We start from the raw sequence: 14,287 nt of genomic DNA on the forward strand, positions 1-14,287 counted from the left end.
TATCATTCCATTAACTTAGCAGACTCCTGGAAGTGGTATGCAGCAGTGGCCATGAATATGGTCTCACCATGGACATTCTGTGGAAATCTGTACGTTTGAGAGTTATGTATGTCTGGCCATTGTGAAGCAACTGCCAAGACTGCAGTGTTGTGTGTAGATGTTTGGCTGGATAGCGGGAGTAGCAGATATGAGTGGCACAGATCCTTTTTCTATCTGACTGTGCATGCTGCTACTGCTGCTGGTGGTCTATCAGGTGTGTATGTTTGTAGAGGCAGACTGAAAAAGGTCCTGTAACACCTCAGGATTCCCAGTAAACTGTGAGTTGGGCCAGTATCTGTCAGTGTATTGTGTGACTGGGAATCAGGATATGTTCATGCAAACAGTCATTCCACTCTAGAGTTCATTTGGGATAATGGTATGTTGCTGTGACTGTGATGCAAATAGTTGTGGGTGGACATTTATGCACCCCTATCTGCTTTTCCATACAGTTCCATCCCTGTAGTGCAAGATATATTTGGATATATATATAAGTAATTGTCCAGAGCTGATTTGGTTTACTTTCTTGTTGGTTTTACTGTGGTTCAGAAAGTGCTGGGTGACATGGTTGGCAGCTGTCACTGTTTTTTTTCATTCTGTTACATGACTGTGGTCATACCTCTCCACTGTCCAGATGTCTAGACACTGTCTTGATGTGTGGTAATATGTTTTGTCTACTGACCACAACAGTTGTGGGTTTCTAAGCGATCACTAGGATGATGTGAGCATTGACATCGGTATATTTTGACATTAATTTGTGTTTCAGACGTGGAATATGTCTGGCATTGCATGTTAAAGCACACCATGCCACTCTAGCAGACATCTATGCATATGACAACCATATTTCAAAAATGTCACTATTGTTTGCCCCCCTCCCCCATTTGTAGAGCTTTTTGCAGATTTGTTGCAGTTAGAGGTTGGTTATCTATCTATATATGTCTGTATGAAAAAAAAAAAAAAAATATATATATATATATATATATATATATATGTGTGTGTGTGTGTGTGTGTGTGTTTGTGTGTGTGTGTGTGTGTATATGTGTGTATATATATATATATATATATATATATATATATATATATATATATATATATATAAAATATACATATATTGGTATATATATATATATATATATATATATATATATATATATATATATATATGTGTGTGTGTGTATATAACAGTACTACGGATATATAATTCCCCCTTATGTTGAATGACTGTTGTGCATGATATGTTTGTAAAAACATTACAAATTCATACAGCTCAGATGGTATAGAGGTATGGTGCTGTGATTGTTGTGCACTGGGTCCTGGATTCCTGACTAAGAAGTGATTACTTTTTTCATTAATGTTAAATGACCAGAATGAATGATATGTTTGTAAAAGCATTACCAATTCCCACAGCTTCAATGGTGTAGTAGTACTTTGCTGTGATTGTAGTGCATAGCATCTCTGATTTGAGACTTCGTAGGGCTGATTATTTTGTTGCCGGGCAGAACAAGGGTTGATGGAGACAGAGTGATTAAGGCACTTTTAAGCAGTTGTTTGCATGGTTTTGTGTGGTGCTAAGCATTGCTATGTGCATTGCTAAGAGATGGTTAAATAAACCCTCTTAGCTTCACTTAGCACCGCTTATTCCCACTTACACCCATGCTAATTTTCTTTAAAGAAAAGAAAAAAGGGTGATAGGAAAGTGGTGAAATGGGGGTAAGTAGAGGGTAAAACATTATGAAAACCAGCTAGGGATGTGCAGGATGCATGTAAGAAAGGACCATAACTCTACATTTCTTCGGCAGCAATAGCTGTGAATTAGATGTGTAGAATTTGGAATTTACAGCCTCACACCCTACAGGGAGGCGTGTTGGCAACAGACATTTGCAGAGTACTCTGTGGGTTGATTGATTAGTTTCACTGTACATGGGGTGAAATGTAGAGCTATGTATGGGGCAATGTTATTTTTTGCAGGACAGATCCCCTTTTTTTAAAGTGAAAGTGGGATGTTGGGGAAGGGCTGTAGATAGGTTTGGGGAGGTAGATTTGGTGGGATAGGTTACATTTTCACACATACAAGACAGCAGACAGGGGCAGTATATGACACATGAGGGGGTAAACACCTTTGACAGGGAGGGGTGGTTGGGAATCAGAAGCCCAAGAGCTCCCAAATGGCTACAGTGTGACTGAGGTCCCCACCCATGGGCAGCCACACTGATCCTTCATGGCCCCAAAGGTGCCTGTGCTGGGAACTGGAGAGGAGGGGTGGCCTGCCCCTCGAAGTGCACCAGGTGGCCCTCAGTCTGGCACAGCTGCTCACCCAACTCGGCTCGAATGACACTGTGCACCAAACCCCAGGATTGACTGCAGGTGACAGGTTCCTTTCCATGCCCTCTCCCAGGAGGGGGATGGGCCCCATCCCCTGAGGTGGTTACACCCAAAGATGGTGCAGGACCAGCAGAAGAGGCAGTCCTGGGTTTGGTCCCAGACATGCTGGGGCCCAGTGCCATGGCCAGATGAGGCGGGACAGGCGGATCCGCCAGCATCTGCCTTCCCAAACGTGTTATGGTGTTGAGGTTTTAAAAATATGTTGGCTTGTTATGAACAACACATTTCCAGATTAGTTATAACAGCATGCATTGGTGTTCCAATTAACCCCATAAAACAGATTTGAAACAGTTGTATAGCAAAATGAACAGATGCATAAATGGAATAACAGAATGCATCGTAACAGCATGCCAGTAACATTGATGGCAACAGGTCACCAACAATGGTATTTGAACAAGGTATGTTAACATGTAACCAATCAAATATATAAACAATAATAGAACACAAGTCCCAACATTAGGTTTGGAGTAAAACATAGCCATAGTATATGAATTATTGTATTGATCCAGATGGGGGGGAGACAAAAGTTGATTAACAGCTGTTTATGCTTCTATTTTTGCACAACAGTACTGGTCAATACTGTATGGGGTCTGCCCTCACTTTACATCTGCTTATCGCCCATAGCTTCTGTAGCACAAACATACCTATTAAACTGTCAGCCTGGAATGGTACGGAGCAAAATGTGACAACTCTGGGTATATAACTCGAGGGGACTCGTACATGTGAGGGTTACATATCTGGCACAGGAGGGGTATGCTGAAGTGCTCTTATGTGAGTGTGCTACTGGCATACTTCAAGTTGTTTCCTCTCTGTGTCCAGGGTTATTGGCAGCAGTGCCCACTGGCCATAACAGCATGACACTTGAGAGACATGTAGCAAGAAGAGTACATGTTGTATGTACCTATCCTGTTGTCATTTGTAGGCATGTGGTGGGACAGTTGTACACAGTTTATTACTATACCTTTCAAACAGCTACTACCAACATTTCCTTACCTGTACAACCTGTGGAGAAAATATCTGTTAACACTACCTGACTGTTTTACATTTATTCCTGGTTCCTTTTGTGCAGATATGCACACATTTTAGTAGCACTCCCTAGATCCAAACCATGTCTGGGTGTGCAAAGTTAATAACTAATTTATTTCTCATCTTACTGAGCTACTGGAGAACTGCTGTTTCTTGTTTCACTTGTTGCTGCCTATTAGTCTCTTGGTATGACAGTCTGAACTTATAATCCTGTGATCATGCATGACAGGTAAGTATTGTACTGTGCATTAATCCTTTTATTACTACAATCTGGAAAGCAAAGGTTAACACAAGGCAATGCTGGATGGAACACACTTTGAAACATTGCACATTACTATTCAGGGTTCAGAGCTTTGTGCAGTATATATTTTGCATTTCAGTTATATCTTTTTTTACATCTCCACCATCTACAGATTTTATTACTGCTGGTTCACAGAAGAACCTCAGTTAATGTATGCTGTCACAGCCACATTTGCTTTGAAGAACCTGAATACATTCTCTATCTCTACAACACCATATCAGAATAAACACAACAGTTTTTTGTAGGGATCTTTATTACACATCAATATTAGTCAGTCAAACTTATTTATTTATTCAGTTCACACAGTAACAGTATACCGACTAGCAGTAGGCAATGTACTCCTTCTTAGCTGTTTGAACAATATACTGAAAAATTGATTTATACTCACCAGCCTGTCAGTGCAGCCTCAACAGTCTGTCAGCATATGCTTCTATGTTCATAGCCATCTCTGCTGCAGCTGTAGGGGAGAGAAACAAACACTATACATACCTGTCTATCACATTCACAAGCTAGTATTTGCTACAAACTCCTTGATAGTGATACTTACTCACTACTGAAGCACTCTGTGAACATGCATCTTGGATCCACTGGGCCAAGAGTGCCCCCTTTCTGCACTTTAACCAGTCCAGGGGATGCCAGTAACACTGGTGAGATCACATGCAAGACAGTCCCAGGCCTCCATTTTGTATTGTGAGCCCTGGTACTGGTCCTGTGGCAGTCTCTTGTCATGGTTTTCTATAAGGAGTCCAGCCATGACCCTGGACTCCTGAATGCTCCAGCACTGAGCCCAAAAGCGCACTCCCTCTCAATTACTAGACATGTTCCTGCAGAGATCAAACTAAACAGGTTATGGCTGTATTCTCACCTGCATAGTTTAAATAAGACCATAATCCCACCCTTTGCCATCACTGGACCATTTTGAAAACACTGAGCACGGCTTAGCAGCATGCAAATCTGCTAAGCTGAGTTGAACAGTGCTTAAAGAGGTAATTGCTGAGCACTGCTTAACAGTGTGCATATCCACTTAGCTCAGCTACCTACTTCTTAGCAATCACATCTAAGTAATGCTTAAACCTGGTAAGCATAGCTGAGCATTGCCGACCATTACTCACTTTTCCTTTTAAAAAAATATCAGAATAATGACTTCATTTAGTAGGTATATATGATTTACTTTACATGGCATCCCTCTATATGTTTTCATTACATTAGCAAGGGGTGTGACTATACTGTATGGGACACTTGTGTATACATGAGTGATTCCACATGTTATATGCATTCACACTTCCATTTTATACCAGCTACACTATCCTGATTGACAAAAAACAGTTACTACATAATTTAAGTTGAAAAAATAATTTTAACACTGCATTCTCATATAAAAATAACTTGCCTGTTTTGGTACTCGATCAGTAAATGTATGCATGTAAAGCTGGGACTCTATCCACTATACTATCTCAGTTTATGAATTTCAGTTGTATATTTTTATTTATCTCCTATGGGATGTTTAAGCAATGCTAAGAGGAGGGCCATAATGAGCACACCCATTTAGCTACGCTTAAACATTCCTTAGCATGTAAAAAAAAAGATTTATTATATTATTATATCATGTTATATAGTGAGTATTGATGTTTTCTGACAAGTCATTGAGGACCACAGTCAGGAAATAATGGCATACATTTGACTTTCAGGCTTCTATCCTTCAGAAATTCATGCTAATGCATATCCTGTTTTCTATCAACTTTCTAAATTTGTAGGGGCAATATTTATGGAGTGTCCCTATTTTTAGGGCTTTGTCCTCCCACTATTTGTGCCTTTGTCCACATGGACTGCTGTCAGGGAATAATGGCATACATTTGACTTTCAAACTTCTATCCTTTGGAAATTCATGATAATGCATGACCAGTTTTCTATCAACTTTCTAAGTTTGAGAGGGCAATATTTAAGCAGTGTCCCTACTTTTAGGGCTTTGCACCCCATTATTTGTGCCTTTGTCCACATTTCCTGCTTTAATAGATGGTGCAGTGCCATACAGCACTTTTCCAATGCAGGGGGGTGTGTCACAGAACCTGCCACACACACCCTGCATTGCTTTCCTGCTCCCCTATGTATTTCAGTGTCCGCAGACACTGAAATATTCATTTATTTCATTTTAGTGTCCACAGACACTGAAATACTGGCATAATATTGGAGAAATTATCTAACATTATGCTGCATTTATTTTAGAAAGTGCCGTATGGCACTTTCTGAGTGCACGGGATGTGTTCGTAGTCCATGCAGTACTTAAACATGCCCCCTGAACTTGTTCATGGTTCGTGTCCATTTAGCCTTAAAAGCAGTGTGCCTCCATGAATATACAAGGCATGCTGCTGTGGCTACACGGACATGAACTACTCTGTGCAGGAATAACACTATTCCTGCATGGAGTTTATTGAATCCAGGGGATTAGCTTTTATTTTACGGTAGAGTGAGTGTGTACTGGGTTGAATTTAGACTAAGACAAATGAATGACAGGCAAGGGGAGATCTATGAGAGAATACATGTTTGTGAAGAACAAATGATGAGTCTTGTATGTGTAGGTGTTGCTTGCCTTGGAAATGTTGATCTTGAATTGTTTGATTAATGCGAAGTACTATCCCTATGAAATGGAACCTAAACATGATTGATTAATGCATAACCAGTCTCTATGAATTGGTAGTAAGTTTCATGTAACATCCCAACTAGTGCTTCAAATGGTGCACATAAGGGTTGGGAAGGGATTGTTTCTTGGTGCTTTTAATCTTCTCTGGTACTTACATATTATTGCAACCAGATTTCAAAGTTGCTCTAATTCGTAATGTTATAGTGAAACTAGCTTATCTTACAGTGAAAATGGGTGTGTAAACTCCAAATTAGTATTGTATCACATTGGTTCTAAAACAGGAAGATGAATAATGGCAAAATTCTCTTCTTGGGTAACATTCTTTAGCATCATAACTGAATGCAAAATTTTGTTAAGGCATAAAGTAGCATCTTGCCAATAACAGCCGCTGTTCAGGCTACCTGATTTAGTGTTTATACATGTTCTCAGAAGTTTCATACAGTGAGGTATGAGACCACTTCCTTCACTTCTTTATATGCTCTTAGCTGCATCAGTCAGCTTCACTTACATTGACTTTCCACCTCAAATTCCTCCTTAAAGCACAGCTTTCTGTCCATCTGCACCACATGTCTCTGCTTAGCCATATTTTGCACTATGGTATACTGTCTCCCTCTCCATACAGCACGACTTATCTGTCTCCTTGAAAAACATTAATATGTGGCCCAGCCAGACTAGTATACAGCCCAGATATCTTAACTGCAAAATGGTCTCAGCATTTCCAACATACACTTCTGAAGAAACTTTGACAAGATAGATATATCAGTACAAGATGGTTCAGAAATCAGCTGCTTCTTATGTCAGGAATCTGGTTGTGATAATACGTAAGTACCTCTTCTCTATTATGATCTACTGTGGGAAACAGCCAAACTTCAAGCCTTCCTCTGTATAGACCATTGTGGCCATCACACAATAAGCACATGAACTGTACACTTTGAGACCAGACTCATGAAAAAATGGGATTCCTATCAATTCATCAAGAGAAGTTTTGGTAAATGCAAGAAGATTGAAGAATGTTCTGTTTTCACCAGTAGTGGCATTTTCATCTATCTCTAGTGTTGTGCAACCTGAGTTGGTATATATAGGTTTGCAGGTATGGTTTGTATTCCCCCACAGGGTGGTTAAAGAGGGGGCTTGTCCCTTTGCTTAGAAAGAATTCATCAGAAGTACAGTGAAAGTAGTTTCAGCGAATGTATGATTATTTGATGTTTTCAGAAATTCCTCTCGATGAGCTGACACATATATGTATAAATGTTCTTCAAGAGGGTTTCTGTCCCTGAAAGGCAGAAGAGACTTGTTGACTATAGTATTAAAGCCATTATCTTTAAAAAAAATTAGAAAATAGTGAAGCAGCACAGTGATTCATTTTAGGCACGCTTCTACATGAGTTTTAAATCCCCTTAATTTGTTTCATGCAGGAGATAAGGTCTCTGTGGTGTGGGACAAATGATATGCTATATTACCCAAACCAACAAATATCAGAAATCTACATACCTTTTGTAAGCAGACAGTAGAGGTTATGTTGGGAAACTATGACTTGTGTCTGTCATTTCATTGGCTGTGTTTTATTAACATGACATTCTTTTCTTAAAAATGTTGATATTTCTTTAGGGTAAGCAGGATCACTACTTATGTAAGGCACCTGTGTAATGTAAATCGCGTTTTTGCCTTACCACTACCATTGGGTGATTGTGGAATTACAATGTAAAAGTAATGGGACTGTATCAAGGGCAAATTTCCCATGGGTAATATAATGTGGCTTGCCTACCTACAAAACTTCCTTTTTCCCTTTTGTTTAATTTATAGAAATAAGTAAAACACGGCTCATTCATTTTGTGATTCAGAAATTCATAGGGGAAGTGAAAATTATAGAGAGTATTCAAATAGATGAAAAACATAGCTCATTGATTTGTGATTCAAAGATTCTCAAGGGAAGTAAAAATTATTGAGGGTATTCAGGTAGAAGTAAAATACAGCTCACTGATTTGTAATTCAAAGATTCATGAGGAAGTGAAAATTATAGGGGATATTCAGAAAAAAATATAATGTAACTGCACTGCTGTAAATAGGGTAGAGAAGATAGCAACACATGGCTTGAAAGGGATTATGCATGCATAAGTGATTAAATAACACAGAATTCATAGGTTAATAGGTTCATAGGTTTATACTAGGCTAATGTCCACCAGGGTCTTTATAAGTCTACCACAACCAAAGCCTCTGCAAGGACAGCAGATGCTCAGGCTCAAAAAACAAAATACATAAGAACAAACAGCCAGCACTCAACTGAAGCATACATATTTTTAATGTGTAAAAACACAAGAAACAGACCGGTTTCGGCCCAATGCCCTTTTTCAATGTGAAACAATCAGTAAAAGCACCACATTATATATCAAAATATAATAGAATAATTTAACCCAATTAAACAATTACTATAAATTTTCATTAAGACCAGGTGAAAACAATCCTCCTAGTTTCACAATCCAATATTTTTCTTTTTTATTTAACAATTTGTGCCAACCAGTTTTCATGGATCTAGGTCCCAAAATTCTGTCAATGCCAATACATTTAAAGGTTCCTGTCTTGTGAATAATAGTATGCTTATATAAAACATTTGCTGAATATTTATTTCTAATGTTGCTCAGATGTTCTGAAATACGCAATTTTAGGAGTTTGGAGGTTTGGCCAACATAAAACGCTGTACATGAGCAGATTACAATATAGATAGCCCAATCACTATTACAATTACCAAACACTTTAATAGATAAAATCTTAGAAGTATTTTTACTTGAAAACTCCTTCGTCTGACAACTGAATTTACAGAAAGAACAATGACCACAGGGGTGGCACCCCACCACTTGTGTGCCATCTAATGTGGTCTGTACAGAGTGTTCTAAGGGCACCAAATGTTTATAATGACTAAAATGACTACCCAAGGTCTTGCCCCTGCGAAAAGAAAATGAACATCTACTACCTAATAAATCCCACAATCTATCATCTGTCAAAAGAATATCCCAATGTTGTTGCACTATATCTAGAAATGTATAAATATTCCTGCCATAGGTGGTAATGAATTTGATTTTGTTATCTAATTGAGAACCATGATTCTTATATTTAAGTAATCATACTTCCCTAGTAGTCTGCCTAACCTTAGCCAAAGAATATCCACGTTCCCCAAAGCAATTTATTAAATCTTCATCAAAATGCATATAATCTTTAGTATTTGAGCAGATTCTATGTATACGCATAGATTGTGATTTGGGGATATTGGCCATAATGTGTTTCGGATGACAGCTGGAGGTGTGTAGTATGTATTTGAATGATGGGGTTTTCTGTGCAGTGTACTATACAAAGTACCATCAGATTGTTTAGATATAGTAACATCTAAAAAAAGAGATAGAGAAAACATCATAATTAATTGCAAACCTGATGCTCCATTTGTTTTCATTCAAATACTGGACAAATTCCTGTAAATATACAATGTCCGATTTCCACACCATCCAGCAGTCATCCAAAAACCTATGCCAAATATCAATTTCCCCAAGAAAAATATTATGATTCATATCATGTATAATTATCTGCTCAAGATAGCCCATAAAAAGGTCAGCATATATGGGTGTAAACGATGCACACATAGCTGTACCTTTCAACTGCAAAAAGCATTTAGTATTGAAAAAAAATACATTTTTAGATAAGACATGCTCAGCCAGGCATAAAAGAAATGTGTTGAAACCAGGACTATACAAGGATATTCTATTAAGCTAATATTCAAGGGCACAAAAACCCACTCAGTATGTAAAGGGACATAACGTCCAGTGTGCACAACAACCAACTGCGTTCTAATTGGGTATCAGAAATGATATTCAAAAATTCCGGTGTGTCCTGTATCCTGGCTCTAACTCCAGATAATAATGGCTATCTATCTTGTAACCTGTTCATGTAAAGCCTTTTATGTTGGCCAAACCTACAGACCCCTAAAATTGTGTATTTCAGAACATCTGAGCAACATTGGAAATAAATATTCAGCAAATTCTTTATATAAGCATATTATTATTATTCACAAGACAGCAACCTTTATAGGTAGTGTTATTGACAGAATTGTGGGACATAGATCCATGAAAACTGGTCGGCATAAATTGTTAAATAAAAAAGAAAAATCTTGGATTGTGACACTAGGAGGATTGTTTTCACCTGGTCTTAATGAACATTTATAATAATTATTTAATTGGGTTCAATTATTCTATTATATTTTAATATATAATGTGGTGCTTTTACTGACTGTGTTTCACATTGAAAAAGGCCAATGGGCTGAATCTGATCTGTTTCTTGTGTTTTTACACATTTAAAATATGTATGCTCCAGTTGAGTGCTGGCTGTTTGTTCTTTTTTATAAGCATAACCATGCAACCCAACCTAATTTTGTCCCTGAGTACCGTGTATGTCTATATGGCATGGTATCTTAGTAAGGTGGCAGCTAGTTGAGGATTAATTTACTTAATGCCTACCTCTGCCCATCACAGACATGGGGGTCAGACCAGGGGTACATTTGCAATTTCCCATCCAGTGATCAAGGTTTTGTTTGAATAGGCTAAATGATAACATCTGCTTCATGTGAATGGTGAGCTTATTCCATGGTGCATGAATCCTTTGAGAAACATATCTGTCTCTTCAGCATGTGCTATTTATGTCACAGACAAAGTGCAGGTCCCTGGATCTAGTATTTCTAGTACTGTTTGTTTTGTAGAAGTGCAAGAAATCCATCAGAGCTGCATCCGAGGAGGCCTTATATGCCAGGCATAGATCGCAGTTAACTGTAAAACACTGAATACAGAGATAGGGCCTTAAGGCAATCTGTGTAAGACAGGGTATTTACATCATGGATTCTCCTGGTAAGGAACCCTTGAGGGCACTCCAGCTGTTGCAAATGCCTTGTTATGTACATGCTAAAGGGGGCATTGTACTCAATGATATGTTTGATAGTAGATGTGTAAAGTGGTAATATAACTTCTTTGGGCCTGGATGACATACACTTGCTTATGAGTTGAGTGACATAAAATAATTTCCTTACTATCTTGGCTACATGTTGCACAAAGGCCAGATTGCTAGAGCACTATGCTGCATTTCTTCATGGTGAGTTTTAATCTATGGTTTCAGCACCAGTCATTTGCTTGTGTTAGACCATTTTGTAGGATGCCAGTGTCATGTAAGAGGGTGGTCTATGATGGCTCCCAATTTACAGTCATTCTGCGAATTTGGTGAGCCAAAGGACTTCAGCATTAGTCTTGACATATGAGAAGTAGATTACAAAGAGGAACGCACCCAGTACAGAGCCCTAGGGTACTCCACTGGTGAACAAACTACTGGAGGAGGTGGTCTCACCAATCCTGACTCCTTGGATTCTATCTCTGAGCCAGCCAACAGTCCAAGTTATACAGGGATTTATATCTAGGCCTGAGAGTTTGTCAATAATACCAGAATGGGGTATTGTATTGAATGCCTTGGCTAGTTCAAGGTAGGTGATATGCACCATTTTCCTCTCATCCATAGCCTTGGTGACCATCTTGAGAAGTCTACTAGGCTGAATAGGTAAAACTTTTTCTTAACAAAGCCAGACTGGGATCGGCTCAGTGGCTGTAGATTGCCAATGTCCATGCCTCATGATAATTTGCTTTTGGTGTTGGAATTGAGCTTAATTCTGGTAGGTATGGTAGTCTTATTGCAGCCATTCATATGTTTGTACAGGGTTTCTCCGAATAATTTTGCATAGGTTAGCTCTGTTCCTGTGGTTTTGGGAAAATGTGAATTTTGATAAACTATCACTTGATAGGATCTAGTTTGCTTTACAATAGTTCCTGTTACAGTTTTAGTTGGGCTTTCTTGGTTGATTTTTATTTCAAAGGAATCAGTTTTGTGGTCTTACATCACCAATGAAGATGAGATACAGGGAAGGGTGCAATGCTCTCCCGTGTTAGTGAGTACTAGGTTTAATATGTTTGATCCGCTGGTTGGAGTTCGTGCTGACAAATTCAGGAAACATTTATGCCTATGAGTTAGAGGCTGTGTACATTTCTCAGTCTATAGAGAGGTAGTTAAAGTCTCAATGAGTAGGGTATTTGGTTGGATGATGCACACCTCTAGTAGGTCTAGCTAAGAGCTGGGAGCTTTGTGAGTCATAGAGGGTGACTTGTAGCTGGCCAAGACATGGAAATAAATCTTGTCTATGGAAACTTGTGCATGGATGAATTCCAGGGTATAATCCTGTTTAACCAAGCTGGAGTTGTATTTGTTACTAACATAGATCAAAACAGCTCCACCTTTAGCTCCTGTCTGTGGTGCTGTTGGCTTAAATGTACAGAAAGCACTGTAACCTTGCACTGCTGGAGTACTTTCTGTGGTTTTAAACCAAGCCTCAGCAACAGCACAGATGTTCACATTCTACAGAGTGAGGAGAGCTTGTAGGGTGTTGAGTTTCATGTTTAGGTTCCTAGCACAGCTCTCAACCTCTTGGCACATAAAATCTGGACAAAGCCTAAAATAATGGGGGGACAAATGCCCAAAAATAGGGACAGATTTTAAATAGTGCTCTTTTTAATGTAGACATTTTCTAAAATAATAGGTTTTGCTTTAGCATGCATTTTCTGAAGGATATGAAGTTTGAAAATCAAATATATATCATTATTTAGTGACTTTGATACTGACTGATTTGCCAGAAAACCACAAATTTTATGAGGAACAGTCCAAAAATATTATGCAAAAAATGGTACATTCTGCAAACATCTGAACAGTTGAGGTCCTAGCATTAAACAGTAGCACCTTAAAGTTGCTTTCAATTTTTTTTTTTTTTTTTTTTTGCTATGTTGGTAGTTTTGTCATTTTGACATTGCCTAAAAAGGCTCTAAGGGGGTAAATAACGTTATAGCCAATATCCAAAAGCTGTGAGTGTAGGGGGGTGAAAGCCATCCTTAACAAGGCAATTTGGTCTGTTAACCATGTTCTCCCATGCTGATAAATATTGGATCACCCTGGAGTCACACTAGAAACTAAGCCAGTTATTAAAATCAATCATTTTCTGTTCATTCTGTGGCATCATCCTTGGAGAAAGTAGAATGCTACTCAGTGTAAGGCATATGCATGGCTGTGGCACATATTCAGAGAGATCCATAATGTGTCTTTTCATATAGCCCAGTGAGGTATGTCTCAGGTCATTTGCCCCCACATGGGCATACAATCATATTGGTACTTGTGTTGCAGTGACTTGAGTGTGTGCATGATATTCCACTTTAAAGGTATCAAAGGGGGGATTGTAATGGGGAATCAAAGTGGAACCTTATTATATTCTCATGCAATGATTAAAATGTGTTTCAAATAACTCAAGTGCAGTTTGAAATGATGTTTTGCATAGTTTTCTTCCAGTGCAATAGCTAAAAGTGTATATTCTTCAAAAGTAGCTTTCATATATGTATTAACTATTCATGCTGAATGCTACAGCTGAATGATAGGCAATGTTTGAGAGCAAAGGTTGTTTAGGCTTGAGGAAGATTAACTGCAGCAAATTGGAGAACAGCAAAAAAAGAACAGAATGATCTGTAGTATAACTCATCCTGGTGATTAAGTTGCAAAGGTTCATAAAGGACGGATGGATAATAGACCCAATTTAGCACATTACTTGAAATGTTTGCCTTATACAATACAAGGATTTTAACATGTCCATAAACATTTATGTATCACATGCACAACATGACTGGATATTGAGTTTTGATTAGCTGAACTATATCTTGCCATATACATGTCACACATATTACCTAATACATTTAAAGTATATAAAGAACTGCTTTCTAAAATACTGTGATATCATATTGCAATTTTCCTTGATTACCCTCTTAAGTCTAAAATAAAGTAAATCTTATTTC

Source organism: Protopterus annectens, chromosome 5.part0 (genome assembly GCF_019279795.1).
Source record: "Protopterus annectens isolate FY-2018-M chromosome 5.part0, PAN1.0, whole genome shotgun sequence".
Taxonomy (NCBI): domain Eukaryota; kingdom Metazoa; phylum Chordata; order Ceratodontiformes; family Protopteridae; genus Protopterus; species Protopterus annectens.